This window comes from Adiantum capillus-veneris, chromosome 8 (assembly GCF_014529385.1).
Source record: "Adiantum capillus-veneris isolate H3 chromosome 8, ASM1452938v2, whole genome shotgun sequence".
In the NCBI taxonomy this organism is placed as follows: Eukaryota; Viridiplantae; Streptophyta; class Polypodiopsida; order Polypodiales; family Pteridaceae; genus Adiantum; species Adiantum capillus-veneris.
The window spans coordinates 15,760,086-15,774,821 of NC_140938.1; positions in this window are offsets into that span (position 1 = coordinate 15,760,086).

Consider the following 14,736-nt stretch of genomic DNA (forward strand, 5'->3'; position numbering starts at 1 on the left):
GAGAGCAAGTTGAAGGTGCAAGAGTTTTTGAAGGTACCAGACTCTCAGAATTAAGAACTTATCTGGACTCATGTTACCTAGTGTATACAATGGAGCCAAAATTAAACTCCACTATTCAACACTAGAAGGACCCCTAACACAACCAAGTGTGTCATCAAATACATCAGACTTAGAAACTAATTTCATGAATTTATTCCTAACAGGATCTAAGATGAGGAAAAAAAATAGACATCTAGAAATCATCAGACATTGAATTCAAAGAAATAGTATGAAGAGGGTATTAGTGTCTGAAAATACTAGAGGACCACATTCTAAAAAGGCTAATGGTAAGTAGCAGAGCATTAAAAACAAAATCTTTTTGGAAATCAAGATGATAATGATTACAAGCATTGGAGAATGCATGGGAGAGACATAAATAACAGACACTAGAATATCGAGGAAGAAGAGGAAGTTTGAGGACCAAGGGATTCCACTGTCACAAGAGGAACAAAAAGCGTCTTACAAATTTTCAATCAAAGCAATCAATCTAAAGAAATACCCTACCTATGTGCCTAAAAATCTCTTCAATACAATATTGGTCAGAGCATTGAACAACAAATGACCAATCAATCTCGCCTCCATTGTGTATCATAGTGAAGTGACCCAAACAACCAAAGTAAAAATTCAACATATGGCCAGAGCATGGTACATGTGGCAATCATAGGATACCACAATTTGGATAAGTGCATAGGCGTTACTTTTAACTCCAATAAGCTAAGCCAACCACAGTTGAGATGGATTTTTAAATGCACCTAGTGTCAAAGAGAGTGGCAATATAATTTGACGCCCATCTTTCCTTCTCAAGCCAATTTTTTTATCATGTATGAAGGGAAAATTTTCCATTAGAAGGACTTGTTTAAAAATTGCCAATGGAAGAGATTTATACTAAGATGCCAATCTAACGTAGAAAACATAGACATGATATAGCATTGAGAATAGGATATTAGCATTGTGAATGGTAGGGTTATATTATCATAGGAAAGAATGGGACCTTTCAAAAAAGTCACACCCAAGAAAATAAAGTATATATTCATGGCCACATGCTATGTCAATAAATGGGTGGAAAGTAAGCACTTCCCAACACTACAACTAAGTCCACATCCTTGTTCGTGTATGAACATATCATACATCAATATGGATACTTAATGGAAATAGTTTCAGATCAAGGGACTCATTTCATAAATGCAATATTCAGATCCTAGATGGAATGGACAGGCTGAGAGTAGCAACAAAACCATCAAGACTATTTTGACTAAGATTGTGCAAAAGAAACCCCACAACTAGGATGTGAAGCTTCAAACATCACTTTGGGAACATAGAACAATGCACAAAATCATATGTGGAATGATACCTTTCAAAATGGTGTATGGTACAGAAGTCGTTGTACGAATAGAATTTGTTGTTCCCAATCTTAAATTAGCAATAGAACACGATATGGATTGTAACTCAAATTCAGAAAATATATTGGATGAGCTACTAAGGCTCTATGAAATCAAATAGAGAGAGACCAATGCTGGAACAAGAGGTGGCCTAGTAGAGAAGGAAATATTGGCCTGAGAGCAAGTTGAAGGTGCAAGAGTTTTTGAAGGTACCAGACTCTCAGAATTAAGAACTTATCTGGACTCATGTTACCTAGTGTATACAATGGAGCCAAAATTAAACTCCACTATTCAACACTAGAAGGACCCCTAACACAACCAAGTGTGTCATCAAATACATCAGACTTAGAAACTAATTTCATGAATTTATTCCTAACAGGATCTAAGATGAGGAAAAAAAATAGACATCTAGAAATCATCAGACATTGAAATCAAAGAAATAGTATGAAGAGGGTATTAGTGTCTGAAAATACTAGAGGACCACATTCTAAAAAGGCTAATGGTAAGTAGCAGAGCATTAAAAACAAAATCTTTTTGGAAATCAAGATGATAATGATTACAAGCATTGGAGAATGCATGGGAGAGACATAAATAACAGACACTAGAATATCGAGGAAGAAGAGGAAGTTTGAGGACCAAGGGATTCCACTGTCACAAGAGGAACAAAAAGCGTCTTACAAATTTTCAATCAAAACAATCAATCTAAAGAAATACCCTACCTATGTGCCTAAAAATCTCTTCAATACAATATTGGTCAGAGCATTGAACAACAAATGACCAATCAATCTCGCCTCCATTGTGTATCATAGTGAAGTGACCCAAACAACCAAAGTAAAAATTCAACATATGGCCAGAGCATGGTACATGTGGCAATCTCACTCTGAACCTGGAAAATTTGTAAAATCTAGTAGCAAACATCAAAGAAGATGTAACATTTAATGGCCTAAAATCTTATGTGTAGCGGAAATTAGCATGAACATAGTGAGCATTTCATTAGAGTTGATTCCTAATGAGAATTACAAGAGTGCTTGGGTGGAGAGAGCAACAAAAAGCATAACACCTAGTTAGATAGCATCGACAATACTTTCAAAAGAGAGAGCAATTAAGCTATTGACAACAGTTGAGGACCGGATTTGCATGGAGCCGGTCCCCCCTCCAAAAGGCTTTGTATTATGGTTTCTCCCATCAAGAGAGACATTGTACAATACAATTCTTTGTGTTCCTTCAAGACGAGCTAGTGCAATGAAGATGGAAGCTTCATACACCAAGCAAAACACTTAATCAAACACAACTTGAATTATCCCCGTTCTCAGACCCAAGACCTCACACACCTTCGAAGATGGTGAGAGCTAGCAGGGTATGAGAGTAGATTGAGAGGAAAAAGAAGTATCTTACGAGAAAGAAGTACATCTCCTCACATAATCACTCATATTAGCATAGCTTAGCTTAGTAATTAGCTTGGTAGAGAAGATGAGCATGCATTGAAGCTTGGCTCTTGGTTGGATTTGCATCCACATGCCAAGAGAGTGTTGATGTAGGCTTCTATCTCACAAGCTTGGAGTAGGTGATGATCTCTCCATTAAAGCTTGGGAGGAGATAGAGTATTTTCCCCTTCACACATGGTCAAGTGTGAGAGTGTGTCTGTCAATGCCAAGCAAAAATCAGCCTCCTCTCTCTCTTGGGCGAGCCCTAGGTGCTAAGTTAGTCTGGCTTTTGCCTCATTGGACCTCCCCAGGTCAAGCCAATAGGGATTAAGCAGCATAAGTGATAGCCTTCTGACATGTGTCCCCCTTTCCCCTTTTGTGAGAGCTTTAGATAATTAAATAATTAAACTAAACTCTCATTGGACCCCTTTGCCTCCTGGCCAATAGGAATCAGGCAAGCCATGGGGCTCCTGAATGCTCATTGGACCCCTTGGGAGACTGCCCAATAGTCTTCTAGGACACTTAATTCTTATTGGTTTCTTTTATTAAATGTTTTTAAATTAATTAAACTAGATTTACTCTAGCCTAATTCTCATTGGTCCACTTCAAGGGTCTTCCAATAGGAATTGGGCACACCTTGTGGGCATCTGGCCTAGGGAGCTGACATGTGTCCCTCATTCCCTTTGTGTAAAGGGAGCCTGTGTGTGTGTGTGTGGCTTTCTCTCTCATCCCCTAGCTTTGGGGCTCGCCCCCTCCCATGTAGGGATGTAGAAAGACTTTTTGGGGCACACACTAAGCATCCAATTTTCCCTAAGGTTGACCTTTGGACACAACCTTTGAATTTTGGAACCTTAGCATTTTGGAAGTCTTAATGGGCTGAACCTTAGGGTCTTTTTAGCCCGTTATTTCACATGGCTCTTTTGCAGATGGCCCCCCCTTTGGATCCCTATTTGCCCTCCTTTGGATCCCTACTGTGGCCGGTCTGCTAACTTAACCAATATTCTAGCTTTTTCTCCCTTGGCACTTCCCCACATTAAATGATCAGTTTAATATGAGAAAATCATTTAGGAGAATTAGATATTGATTATTATGACAGAAGATCTGGTGGAGAAAAGAAAAAATATACCAATGCCTTAGTCAATCAGGCACTATTGGAAAGTATCAAACCAAGCCAAGACAAAGATGAGGAGGATGATGAGAAGGAGCACGATGACACCAAAGAGGATGAACAAAAATCAAACAAATACAAGGACGACAATGATGGCACTACAAATGCTCCAAATTAAAGGGGCTCAAGCTCAAACACCCAATCAATCATAGTAGCCACTTGATAAGATCCCAAAAAACACACATGATCAAACAGCTGGAAGCCAATCAAATCACCAACAAACTGAAGTCATGCAATAGAAAATGATTTTTACACAAAGAAACAAGGGGAAAGCCATCCAAAGGATCCAAACTCAGACCATTCATTAGACTTTTCCAATCAATGTTTGAATCTCAGTGAGAGGTTTACGGAATAAAAGTGTTATGAAAATGGACTATTAACTTTGAGTAGCGGACATTAGAGATAGTACTTTTGGGAAATTACTTTGAGAGCATAGCTGGTGAACGTAATTGATGGTAGAAACATAAACATAGCATTTAGTTAACTTGCCATAAACAATAATTTTGCAAGAGAGAGAGTTTAGAGAACATGAAAACAATTGAGGACCGGATTTATGTGGAGCCAATCCCGCCTTCAATAAGCATTTGTATTATAGTTTTTCCCATCAAGAAAGACTTGTTACAACACAATCTTTGTGTTCCTTGTGACCTAGGTGATGCAACGAAGATAGAAAACTTCATGCATCACGAGCATAACATAAATTTTGTGGAAAGCATTAACTATCCCAAGCCTCAGCCCCAAGACCTTAAACACCTTCGAAGGTGGAGAGAGCCAGAAGGGAATGAGGGTAGGGAAGAGGAAGAAGAAACATTTCATAGGAGAAAGAATTAGTTCCTCACTTATCATCACTCTTCTTGCTAGCATATATAATAGCATATTAATGAAGATGGAGAAGATGGCAAGCTTAAGCATTGAAGCATGGCTCTTGGTTGGATTTGCATTCCATAGCCAAGAGTGTTGGTGTAGGCTCTCAACTTCTCTACTTGCTTGGAGAAGGAGATGGAGCTCTTGCACTTTGCACTTCACACAATTAGTGTGTGTGTTTGTGTGTGTGTGCATATGTGTGTGTGTGTGTGTGTGTGTGTGTGTGTGTGTGTGTGTGTGTGTGTGTGTGCGTGTGTGCGTGTGTGTGTGTGTGTGCGTGTGTGGGAGAGTATACCCCCCAAGCATGCCCCTAGATTTCTTGCTTGACTTCCCCTTGTAGCTCATCCTTGAAGCTCATTGGACCCCTCCAAACCTAGCCAATCACAAGTACGAGGTATTACAAGCAACAAATGGTAGTCTTGGGAGAAGTGTCCCCCTTTCTCCTTTCCGAGAGAGAACTTGATAAATGCAAAAACAATTAATTAAATCTTCTAAATTATCATTGGAGGAGGGCAACATGAGGAGGAACTTGACAAGTGTCCCTTTTGCTTTCTTTGTACCGGGCTTGCCTTGTGTGAGGGTGTGTGTGTGTTCTCTCTCATCCCCCCTCTTGTAGGGCTCACCCCCTCCTTGTAGGGATATCTGTTGACTTTTGCACACCTTATCCCCAAGAACCTTAGTCAACAAGCATGACAAAGCACCTTAACCTGGGTAGTGTTCCCTCAAGCTCCCTAGTTGGCAAGCATGACAAGCACCTCAAGCATCTTAGTCATCAAGCACCTCAAGCACCTTAGTCATCAAGCACTACAAGCACCTCAAGCTTGGGCCGGGGGTTCCCACCTCAAGCTCAGCCCTAGCTTACCTAAGGTCAAAGGACTTTTTAACACTAACCTTTGGAGGTCTTTAATGAAGCTAACCCTAGGGTCTTTAAGCTCCATTAGCATTGCTCTTTGATAGACCATCTCTTGTTTGGACCCATTACCTTTGGTCCCATGTTGAGATGCATCTAAAGCACATGCCTATATTCTAACCCTTGTTCCTGTTTATTCTCCCACATTAAATGATCAATTTAATATGAGAATCATTTGGGTTGGTTAGATATTAGTTTTTATGACAAAAGTAGGTCCTAATCCGAACCTATCTATGGGATGATGATGTGTATATATATTTGGAAAGGTATCAAATACTTTATGTGGGAGCCAAAAGGATGATTAAGTAATGGAACACTATTAACTACCTTGAACCGTATACATGCCGACTACCCTCTCATCCAAATGTCATCCAGGTACTTGATCACGTACCTGAATATATCCTCACATAGGATGACACTGTAGTAAATGCTTGAACACAAAAGCTAACGATGATGAATGTACATAGTCTAGCAATTTAATTTGAAGTGCTGCTAGGCAATAGGCTAGCCTACATATGCATGTAGGACATCAAGAATGAGGTCAAAGGGGTCCTACTAAAGTTATAAATTGTCATAAGAATCCTAGACAATAGAGTGGCTCCGGGGAGTGGCTACAATCTTAGAAAACAATGAGTCCAGCAGTAGAGGGCATCTCACTAGAATGATGATCAAAGAACAAGTCCATCTGGTCGTAGCTCACTACAAAAATGATGCAGCAAGAAAACCAGATAGTCATGAATTATATTGAAGCACTACAAACGGACTCCCCTATCCTTGTGTATACACTTCCAATGAAAGAGGATGAACTACCCAAGTTCTATCTACATTTATACCCGATCTACAACAAAACTATAGATCAGATAACATATATCCAGATTGTGTACGAGATAAGGGAGTTTTTATGAACAAAGCAAGGCCCTATGGGTGGCCTAGAAATCCGTCCTTATTGATACTAAACAGAAATGTATGGTTGCAAATCTCAACAATGATGCAATTAATTTTGGAGGAATGATAGGTCTATGGAAATCTCAAATCAGTCTTTTGATCGAGTATACAAATGAGTTGTTGCATCTGTTAGTTAAAGCTTCAAAAATATCTCATAAGAAACTTGCCAACAAAGCAAGGATTAAAGCTAATAAACTAGATTTAACTGGATGGATATAGATGGCATCCATCTATCATAAGCTAGCTATGGCAAGTTTAACCAAAGACAAGGAGACACTATATGACTATGACTCAAAGACATGGCATGCACTAACACCTTACAAGGTCGAAATGCTCACTCAAATAAGGAAGAAATCGGATCAAGAGGCCATTTATAGGATTATCTAGAAGGAGAAGTCTACCTCCATCACTCCTCAGCAACAAGTGATGGCTAGAGTTGTGCAACCACCAGTTCAACAAGTGCAGAGGCCTAAAAATAAGAATGTTATGTGCAAGGCATTTAGTCAAACACGAGTATGAAAGCAAAAAGGCATACACTCAAATCCCCGCGGGGAGTTAAACACTCTCAATAGAGCACAAGCACTCAAATAGCGTGCACTCAAACATGCACCAATAAGTATGCAATTAGAAAGTCACAGACTCATCTCCCTGCAGGGAGTAAACCACTCTCAATAGAGGACAAGCACTCTCAAGTGCTAGTCATGCGTAAAAGAATATGTATCCAAAATCCCACCGGAACTAGAATGCTTATAAAAACCCTGTCACTGTCAAAGTGCTTGCAGATCTTCTATGTCAAAAGGACATGTGACTGTCCTTGTGTGTGTGAAGCTTGATCTGTAAAGTGTCTCTAAGAATCCGTCAATGAATATGCATATGCAATATCACAAAGAACATACATCATGGCAAGAACGCATATGGAAATCCAAAATTGCTCTCAAAAAATGCATAGAAATGCTCTAATGGCAAGATGTAACATGTCTCCCACTACTGACAAGCTCTCTCCCTATCTCACTCTCTACGATGTGTAAGAGTGCGTATGTATGTGTCAAAGAATCAAAACCCGGCTTCTCAACAATGTCGAGTGCCAAAGAATCTGATGCGAGAAGACGTTGGGTGTGAATGTCTACTTCCACCCTACCGCTTCCACCCTGCCGGACGGAAGTGCATCATTGATGCAAGGAAGATACCGAAGGAGAGTTTTCTTCGCTCTCTCTCTCCCTCTCTTTCCAGACGGATGAGGCTGAGTGTGTGTGTGTGTGTGTGTGCGTGTGTGCGTGTGTGCGTGTGTGCGTGTGTGTGTGTGTGTGTGTCAAAAAATGGACATCCTTCTTCTCTGTCTCTGATGTCGGAGAAGAAGCACCTAAACCCCCTTTCTATAGAGCAATCAAATCCAATGTCGGATCCCGCATGAAGTGTTGTTGAGAGGGAAGACAATAGTGTGTGTATGTGCATGCACACACACCCTTGCCCTTGCACACAACACACCCCTTCTCTGTATGTGTTCAAATGTGCTACAAAAGGCTCCTTCTCCCCAAAACTCCCTATTGTTAGAAAACTTCAGCATTGCAATTTTTGCACTTTTGCATTGTTGTAAGGGTTGCCAAACCTTCTTGAAAAACCACCGCTACTCCAAAGTATTCAATGTTTTGTTCGGTTTGATGCTTGATCAGTGCTACACAGATCTGTCAATGCTTTATTTTTGCAAAGCTTTAATTTTGTTCAGCATTGCAAGATTGTTATGCCTTGATTTTCCCAGCTTCAAATCTTTACACATTTAAGCTCCTCCAGTGTCCAAAAAAATTGATTTTTTTATAACCCGATGAGCCTTAGCTCGCATCGAAAAACTCGTGCACACGCACCGGGAAGCGGATCGGGAAATCAAAGTTGTGATACCAAGTGAAGTGTGCATGTGCAGATACGTGCGTGCTTGAAGTGTTGTGCGAGAATGGAGAGCATAGAGTTCGACGGAGCACAATGATGATAGGACTACCTCACACTGCTTATTCTATTAGCCATAAGGAATAAGGTTAGGTGGGCTTAGTAGTGGACATGTGGCCAATTCGCGTGAACCCCAACATGATGGGCTTATCTACAAGCAAAGGTAAAAACAACGTTCTAAAGAGGAAAAAAGGTCCCGAACAATTCTAAGTGTGTTCACACACACATCACTACCATAATCTGGTAACAATTTATACATCTACTTAAATAAAGGCATGTAAAACATAACTTCACCAAGGAGACACAATATACTTATGACCTTAAATTATGACAGGATTACCAAACTCCAAGTGCATAATTACATTCAAATTACATTCACCAACTTAATCCTCAAGAAAATGTAACCAACTTGAGAACAAGTTTTAGGAACTTGTTCTCAAGGCATGCAGGTAGTTGATAACAAGTACAAGGAAATATTTCATTCACCAACTTGAGAACAAGTTTTAGGAACTTGTTCTCAAGGCATGCAGGTAGTTGATAACAAGTACAAGGAAATATTTCAATATAAATATTTGCTAACAAATTTTGATATCCCACTTGGATCTTTTTAAACTTTTCAAAGCACCTTGTAACGTTTTTGAAAAATACTTGGACATGTGGGCAATGACACTACATGTATTTATTATTTAGAGGAAGAAGACTATAGCCTCATTTTAGGCCTCAAAAACATGTATCTTGTCAAATTAAAAGGCCAATTTTTCCTTTTTACTTTTTTAGAGAATTTTACTTTTCTTATTTTCTACTTTTTGGGGAGACATTGAGTACCCAATTTCTCTTCATGTCATAAGAACTCAATGATATCCTATGATCTCAATTTCTTCTGTAGAATGAGGTGCCAAGAAACTTTTGTGGCTCAAGCCACATAAATGACTAAAACATAAACCTAGTGTTAATCAGACGATGTGGTGTTTGTTGTTTAAAATATGCCTCTTCGTCCACATTTACTTACAGATATTTTTAGGGACAATGTTTACAAACTCCTGCATCATCTTCAAAGTCATATGCACTTGCTTGTATTACTCAATTAGGCATTGAGCTAGATGTTGCACCAAACTCAAGTATGGAGTTTTCACATTTCTTCGCTTCTAAGCAAAATGATCGTGACATAACCACTGACTCTTGCACGCACGATGTTGACATTCCTCATATATGCAGAGAATCTCTCTCTCTCTCTCTCTCTCTCTCTCTCTCTCTCTCTCTCTCTCTCTCTCTCTCTCTCTCTCAAAATGCACATGTGGGATATCTTCCTTGGGTCTCCAACCCCTGCCTTGAAACTACATCCTAGATTTCATGTCTCTTATCGATAGCTCCATACAAAAGTCTTGGACAATACATAAATAGATTTTTGTTCATGTAGATGAAGGATATGTTTCTTCATTTGGAACTTGGAAAATGAAAGGCAACAAGGGTGAAGGAAGGAAATACGGGGTACAAGTGAAGAAGGGTGAAAGTAGCGAGGGAAAGGAGGGGAGGATTGGATTGGTAGGCTGCCAAGTGTAGTGCACTGAGTTATATGATGGTTATTGTGGATTTTGTGCACTAATATTTGCTGAAACAATTATGGAGTTAATATAACTCTTACATTGTGACTATGATAGGGTTGGGGCTTTCAAGCACATTCACACTTCAAATTTTTGCCTCGCTAATGTATGCAATTGGCATTATAGGTATTTTTTGTGTGGGTATTAAGTACATTGTCTAATTTGCTTTCCTTTGTTATATATAAAGTGCTCAGTTGAGCTTGAATTGTATTAATCACAAAAGGTTACAATCAGCCCTAGCATCTCCTTTGCACAGGGAACTCCAGAAAGAAATACAAAACTAGAGATTGAAAAAGGTTAAACACTGGCATCAATAGCACCCTATGAACAATCCAAACTAGCAACACAACTAACAACAAATCACGACCTTGACAAAATTGTAATAGAGGCTTTTGAACAGCTTGCAAAGAAACAAAAGCTAACAAACGAATATGGGGACCACGTAAGTACCAAGACTAAGACATCAACATCAAAGAAAGTTGCAGAGACAAAAAAAATTGGCAACACAAGCATCATAGGGAAAGCTTTTGCCAGGCACAACACCAGAGACTACCATCAACTTATAGACAAGCCTAGTAAGGACAAGCCAAATCACTGAACAGTTGGAACAAGCAACAACCAGCTTGCCAACGTTACTATAATTTCTACAATTCTAGTCCAATGCACCCCAAACTGGCTTTAGGCTTTGCAAAAGAATAGACTCGTAGGGAATCTAGCCATAAATACTTCTTGATGAATGGTGATACCATATAATGTTCTAGTGGTTAGGTACAAAACTAAAAACAATGATGTTGAAACTAGATGCATAGCCACAATTTAGACGGGTGGAACATCATTTTCAACACGGTGAGGCAAATGATGGAGGTTCATGCTAGTATTCAAAACATTGATATGGCTCACCTCCACAGTAATAGTTAGAACATGAGAAAATCATTTTCAACCAGTACTAAATAGATATTCTTGAACTCGAAGAAGTTCTTATTCAAGAAGAACTTAAAAGAGAACAACATACAAAGAACATTAAGGAGTTGCAATGGCAAACACAATTTATAAAAATGCTTAACTCTAGCCTAAGTGCTAAGAAATGGAAGCTCACCAAAGAGGCCACCAGACACAAGTCTATGTTGGATCAAAAACAAGCAGCTAATGACAGTCTGAAGGAGGTCCACACTTGTTGAAGCAGTCCCTTGTGGACAAATATATCTACCATTCTCTGGTAGACATTTTTTTATTTTGAAGCCAATCTCACTCTGAACCTCAGAAATTTGCAAAATCTAGTAGCAAACATCAAAGAAGATCTGGAGGAGAAAAGCACCAAAATATACCAATGCCTTAGTCAATCACGCACTATTGGAAAGTACCAAAGCAAGCCAAGACAAAGATGAGGAGGATGATGAGAAGGAGGATGATGACACCAAAGAGGATGAACAAAATTCAAACAAATACAAGGACGACAATGATGGCACTACAGATGCTCCAAATTAGAGGGGTTCAAGCTCAAACACCCAATCAATCATAGTAGCCACTTGATAAGAGCCCAAAAAACACACATGATCAAACAGTTGGAAGCCAATCAAATCACCAACAAGACCAACAAACTGAAGTCACGCAATAGCAAATGATTTTTACACAAAGAAACAAGGGGAAATCCATCCAAAGGAGCCAAAGTTAGACCACTCATTAGACTTTTCCAATCAATGTTTGAGTCTCAGTGAGAGGTATACGGCTTAAAAGTGTTATGGAGATGGCCTATTAACTTCGATTAGCGGAAATTAGAGATAGTACTTTTGGGAAATTACTTTGAGAGCATAGCGGGTGAACTTAATTGATGGTAGCAACATAAACATAGCATTTAGTTAACTTGGCCTAAACAATAATTTTGCAAGAGAGAGAGTTTTGAGAACATGAAACCAGTTGAGGACCGGATTTATGTGGAGCAGGTCCCGCCTCCAATAGGCATTTGTATTATAGTTTCTCCCATCAAGAAAGACTTGTTACAATACAATCTTTGTGTTCCTTGTGACCTAGGTGATGCAACAAAGATGGAAAGCTTCATGCATCACGAGCATAACATAAATTTTGTGGAAAGCATTAACTTCCCAAGCCTCAGCCCCAAGACCTCAAACACCTTCGAAGGTGGAGAGAGCCAGCAGGGAATGAGGGTAGGGAAGAGGAAGAAGAAACATTTCATAGGAGAAAGAATTAGTTCCTCACTTATCATCACTCTTCTTGCTAGCATATATAATAGCATAGTAATGAAGATGGAGAAGATGGCAAGCTTAAGTATTGAAGCATGGCTCTTGGTTGGATTTGCATTCCATAGCCAAGAGTGTTGGTGTAGGCTCTCAACTTCTCTACTTGCTTGGAGAAGGAGATGGAGCTCTTGCACTTTGCACTTCACACAATGAGTGTGTGTGTGTGTGTGTGTGTGTGTGTGTGTGTGTGTGTGTGTGTGTGTGTGTGTGTGTGTGTGTGTGTGTGTGTGTGTGTGTGTGTGTGTGTGTGTGTGTGAGAGAGAGAGAGAGAGAGAGAGAGAGAGTGAGTGAGTGAATGCGTGTGTGGGAGAGTATACCCCCCAAGCATGCCCCTATATTTCTTGCTCGACCCATCCTTGTAGCTCATGCTTGAAGCTCATTGGCCCCTCTTGGCCTAGCCAATCACAAGCAGGAGGTATTACAAGCAACAAGGGTAGTCTTGGGACAACTGTCCCCCTTTCACCTTTGAGAGAGAGGACTTGACAAATGTAAAAACAATTAATTAAATATTTTAAACTATCATTGGACCCTTTGGGTGGCGAACCAATAGGCTTTAGGCACACCATGAGGGCAACATGAGGAGGAACCTTACAAGTGTCCCTTTTGCTTTCTTTGTACTGAGCTTGCCTTGTGTGACGGTGTGTGTGTGTGTTCTCTCTCATCCCCCCTCTTGTAGGGCTCACCCCCTGCTTGTAGGGATATTCGTTGACTTTTGCACACCTTACCCCCAAGCACCTTAGTCAACAAGCATGACAAAGCACCTTAAGCCTGGGTAGTGTTCCCACAAGAACCTCAAGCTCCCTAGTCGGCAAGGACGACAAGCACCTTAAGCATCTTAGTCATGAAGCACCACAAGCAGCTCAAGCACCTTAGTCATCAAGCACGACAAGCACCTCAAGCTTGGGCCGGGTTCCCACCTCAAGCTCTGCCTTACCTAAGGTCAAAGGAATTTTTAACACTAACCTTTGGAGGTCTTTGATGAAGCTAACCCTAGGGTATTTAAGCTCCATTAGCATTGCTCTTTGATAGACCCTCTCCCGTTTGGACCCATTACCTTTGGTCCCATGTTGAGATACATCTAAAGCACATACCTATATTCTAACCCTTGTTTTCGTTTATTCTCCCACATTAAATGATCAGGTTAATATGAGAAAATCATTTGGGTTGGTTAGATATTAGTTTTTATGACAAAAGTATGTCCTAATCCAAACCTATCTTTGGGATGATGATGTGTATATAGATTTGGAAAGGTATCAAATACATTATGTGGGAGCCAAAAGGATGATTAAGTAATGGAACGCTATTAACTACCATGAACCATAGACATGTCAACTACCCTCTCATCCAAATGTCATCCAGGTACTTGATCACATACCTGAGTATATCCTCACATAGGATGACATTGTAGTAAACGCTTGAACACAAAAGCTAAAGATGATGAATGTACATAGTCTAGTAATTTAATTGGAAGTGCTACTAGGCAATAGGCTAGTCTACATATGCGTGTAGGACATCAAGAATGAGGTCAAAGGGGTCCTACTAAAGTTATAAATTGTCATAAGAATCCTAGACCATAGAGTGGCTACAATCTTAGAAAACAATGAGTCCAACAGTAGAGGGCATCTCACTATAATGATGATCAAAGAACAAGGACCCCTTTTTAATTTTTTAGAGAATTTGACTTTTTTTATTTTCTACTTTTTGGGGAGACATTGAGTACCCAATTTCTCTTCATGTCATAAGAACTCAATGATATCCTATGATCTCAATTTCTTCTGTAGAATGAGGTGCCAAGAAACTTTTGTGGCTCAAGCCACATAAATGACTAAAACATAAACCTAGTGTTAATCTGACGATGTGATATTTGTTGCTTAAAATATGCCTCTTCATCCACATTTACTTACAGATATTTTTAGGGACAATGTTTACAAACTCCTGCATCAACTTCAAGGTCATATGCACTTGCTTCTATTACTCAATTACGCATTTAGCTAGATGTTGCACCAAACTCAAGTATGGAGTTTTCACCTTTCTTTGCTTCTAAGCAAAATGATCATGACATAACCATTGACTCTTGCAGGCATGATGTTGACATTCCTCATATATGCAGAGAATCTCTCTCTCTCTCTCTCTCTCTCTCTCTCTCTCTCTCTCTCTCTCTCTCTCTCTCTCTCTCTTTGTGCACATGTGGGCTCTCTCCTTGGGTCTCCAAC